The sequence below is a fragment of the Pinus tabuliformis genome, chromosome 6 (genome assembly GCF_031772625.1).
Source record: "Pinus tabuliformis cultivar Carrire ecotype Pingquan chromosome 6, CPIR1, whole genome shotgun sequence".
Classification (NCBI taxonomy): Eukaryota; Viridiplantae; Streptophyta; class Pinopsida; order Pinales; family Pinaceae; genus Pinus; species Pinus tabuliformis.
In genome coordinates this window covers 397377974-397382345 of record NC_142292.1, presented here as the reverse complement: position 1 = coordinate 397382345, position 4372 = coordinate 397377974, and positions in this window count along the sequence as shown.

The following is a 4372-nucleotide window of genomic DNA, read 5'->3' as shown; positions in this document are numbered from 1 at the left end:
TTTTAGCCATTTTTCATTCCCTATTGCTCAATCCAGCACTAGTACCCAAACTGCTATTTAAAGCAGTGTTATTTTTATCGCTTCTACTTTTAGCATTTCTTGTTGCTATTTTCAACACTCCCTCTCAACAAGAAAGGCATTCAACTCGAACCCAATCCTGTAACTCTGGAATGTTCTGCATGCAACACTTCTACCAAGTGTGGTTGCTCTAGCAACTCTCGGAACAAAAAAAACTCCCACTGATCTCTCTATTGGGCTAGAAACATACTCTGATGTTGAAGCTCTACCTGTTGTTGACAATTGCTCCCTCTCTGACCTCTAAGTTGTTGCAACACTCCATGCATCCCGCACCATTGCACACCTATTTGTGCCATCCTGCACTGGTGCAACACTCCTGTGCCTCTCGCATTGTTGCAACCTGCTAGCTCTACACAGTCTTGGGACTCCTACACTGTAGCTCTCTCTGCTGCTCCATCCACATATGTCTCTACCCACTCAGCCAGTCCTGCTACTCCTTGTCGAGGCTCCTGTAGCAAAGTCAAATCAAAGAGGTTAGGTATTTCAAGGATCCTGCCCCTATTCCAGCCTTCTTGGGACGATCACTCCACATCGCCCCACCTCCTACTTGGAGGTATGGATGCATGTGATCCCTCTACCCACCTAGCTCGAAATTCCCCCCTACTGGAGGTCTCTACATGAGTATATGTATCTACTCGATCTCCTCTCAGCTTCTTTAGTTGTGGCTGCTCCACAACCTCTTGACGCTGCTTCACCAATTGTGGCTCCTCCACAATTGTTTGAGACTTCTTCTGGCGTTGCATATTAAGAGGTAGTTTACTCTCCCTCTAAACCACCAAGTATCTAACCTTTGCCTTACTCCTCAAGGCTTTGCATGCATGTTGTACCTCAAGTGCATATAGGTTCTTGGCTAGCACATCAATCTGTTTTATATTTCCCGCCATCACGAAATTTTCTGGAAAAAAAAAAAAAAAAAACCAAACAAAAAAAACCTAATTTTAAATCAGCGATATCTCCCTCATCCGAACTCCGATTCAGCCGATTTTTTTTTTTGAATTTGGGTATTTTTTTGCAAAGAATCCAAATCTGTTATTCTAAAAATTTTGTACAGAAATTTTCATATATGCTCTACAAACTCTCGACCCAAAACTCAAAACTTTGAAATCTCCTCTCGATATACTGTTCTCTCCTTTAATCACCTTTGCTCCGATACCATGTAGAACTTTTTTCTACAAAACCTCACTCTAAAACCATGTAGAAATTCCCACCTGTAGATCACTTGATAATGCAATAGACTAAAGCAAAATACTTGATCTACTTCTACAAACAATTTAGCAGAAGCTTAATCGAACATGAGCAACATCAATAAGAACACATATAACTGATAAGAAGGAATCAATCACGCATAACACAAAAGATATAACCCAGGGAAAGCCTCAGCCTAAAACCCCAACTTTGTATTATCATACAAGTGGAAATATAGCCAGTATTACAAAAGAATCAGCTCAAAAGCTATCCTACTCTCTCTGCAATACCTTTGCTGCTCACAGACAGTCAAAGGCCTCTATCTAACCTCTGGTCTACCCTCCAAGCCTCCTATTTCTTTACACAATTCTGATTGGGGTCCAGTGCAACCACTTGAGTGAATTGGCCTCTTCACACACTCACTAACCTCTGATCCAACTACACAGTCCTGAAGGAGATAAATCCTCATCATGGATGAGCTTCCTTTATAGGAAAAGTATTCATCCAACTGATAGGACACTATCCCTTCTTTGATCTCAATTGGGTCTCTGTCTGAACTGACATGCATGAGTTATTCATGAGAGAATCTTCAGTTATCTGAAGTGCAACAGTTATATGCAAGCATGCATTAACTAACTGAACTTACTTAATTTAAACAAACTGTTTAAATCAATTATAACTGGACTTGACTCAGTTCACTGAGCCAACTAATTACTACTAAAATTAGAACTCATCCTTATCTCTTTAACTGATAGATAAATTTCTCAATTAATAGATAAATTGTTGCATGTCCTCACATAGACTTTATGTTTGATTTTTCACAACTAGTTAACTCATGGAGAATTAATTAATTTATTTTCAAACAACTGTTAAGTTCAAATTCGAATTTTACTTCCCATTTTAGTCCAGGGACTGACTAAAAATAGGAATCCATCCCGAACTGCTAAAAATAGAATGTTATTTTTAGCACTTCCATTTTTCATTCCCTGTTGCTCAATCTAGCACTGTGTAGAAATTTTGAATAATATAACACTTATTCACAGAGATTATCCTGATTATACACTATTTGCGGAATGCATGCATAATACATAACCTCCTCTACGTTGATAATCAATTTTGCGGAATCAGAAACAATCACATACGCACATAGAAACATCAATCACACATATCAACACAGTATGTAACCGGGGAAAGCATACAGCTAAAAACACCCAACTATCTGTATATTATATTGATTGAGAACATGTAACAATACATAGTACAATACTCCTCACAAGTACTCAATACTATCTCCACCTGTTACACACAAACTAGCTCAGATCTGAATCAATCACAGGTTCAAATCTCCTCCGCTGCTTGCCTGCCTCCACTGCGCAATCCTGCATGAGAATAAATGATAATGGCTGATCCAAACTAGTATTTCCCTTGGCTGAACCACGCAATCCTCATTGGCAATACTCAATCCATTGGTTGTGCAAATCTCATGCACAACTATAGTCACAACTGACAACTGTCTTGCCCTTTCACTCACCTCTAACACTTGTCTCCAATGAATTGTCCATGCACTAAGTTAACTGATGTATTCTTTAGTTGATTTATGAGTTAATAATTAGTGAATTAATTAATAATTAATTCACACCACTCATCACTAGTGTATTTGTTAGTTAGACTAAATACAACTAGTTCAACTAATGACGGAAATGGCAACTATGAAGACTGCAGCAATAACCCTCTGGTTCCATCCCTGCTCTGTCCTGGATCCGCACACGGCTCTACACTCGCCCAGGCTGGGCACCGCTCGCAGGAGCTTCGACGGTTCTATGAGCAGCGCTACTGGGATTCCCAGGCACCATGGGCTCTTTGCAAAGGACTACGCGCGCAGACATTCATTTCTGCAGAGGAATTCCGGCAGGAAGAGATCGGAACTCATTGGCGGCCAATCGGGGCCCAAATACCAGGGGTTAGCAGGCCAATTTCTCAGATCCACGGGTTTTGTGCTCAGATCCGGCCTAGATCTACACGATTTGGCCAACATTCGAGAACAGCTAGAACCCAGGCAGCAGATCAGTGGCAATAAGCATAGATCGGGCAGAGGGTTTGTAGATCCAGACACGCACAAGGAAAAACGACCCAATACGAGGCCAGATCTAGAAGATGGTTTACAGACAGAGCACACGGAAATTAGACGTGACATCGGTCTAGGCGAATCAAGAACTCAGTCAAAACCCAGGCTACAGGTATCAACAACTCTTTTTCAGATTTTTATTAAAACCCCTGTGGGGAAAACCTATTTAGTGTGGGTACATGCAGAAAGCACCATCTTGCAGCTGAAACAACAAATATGGGCAGTAACGGGATACCCGGTTCAGATCCAACATTTGGTCAGCGGTAGGTGGTCCCTCCAGGATAGTAGATCGCTGGAAAGCTATGAGATAAGTCTAGGATAAATCATTGCTTTAAACCTTAGGTTGAGAGGAGGGGCTCTGCCTCAGGGACAACCAAGCTCCTTAGGAGGAGACAAGGGGAAAAAGACAGCACCTCAGCATCAACCCAAGGGAGGTTCCTCCTACAAAAACATTTTACAGGGCAATAGAGAACCAGCGTCCTCTCCAGATCAAGGCGGATATACACCTAGGCCATACATAGTAGATCAGCTAGGGCAAACTCCAGCCCTTAACTTCGATTCTACAGGGCTTGATGATTTCGTTAAGTCCTATGAAACGCAGGCCCTAATCTGTCGTTTTAACAGTTTCTGGCCAAAACCAATGGATCTATTCCACTGGATCTTCACCAGTTGGACCATGGAATGTGATATACATCTATGCTCCAAGGGGGTTTTTATAGTAAGATTTGCATCCAAGGAAGTTAGAGATACAATCATCAGTGTTGGGCCTTGGTTTTGGGGAACATCGGGGTTGTTTATGACCCCATGGTTCCCAGACTTCAATCCAAACAAAATGACTGTATCCAAAGTGCCGGTCTGGGTCCGCCTATACAACCTTCCCCTTCACTTTTGGAGTGAACGAGTACTGGAAGGCATTGGGAACAGTATAGGGAAATATATCAAAAAAAATCTGGAAAGGATTGATGAAAGGGTCTATACTTTTGC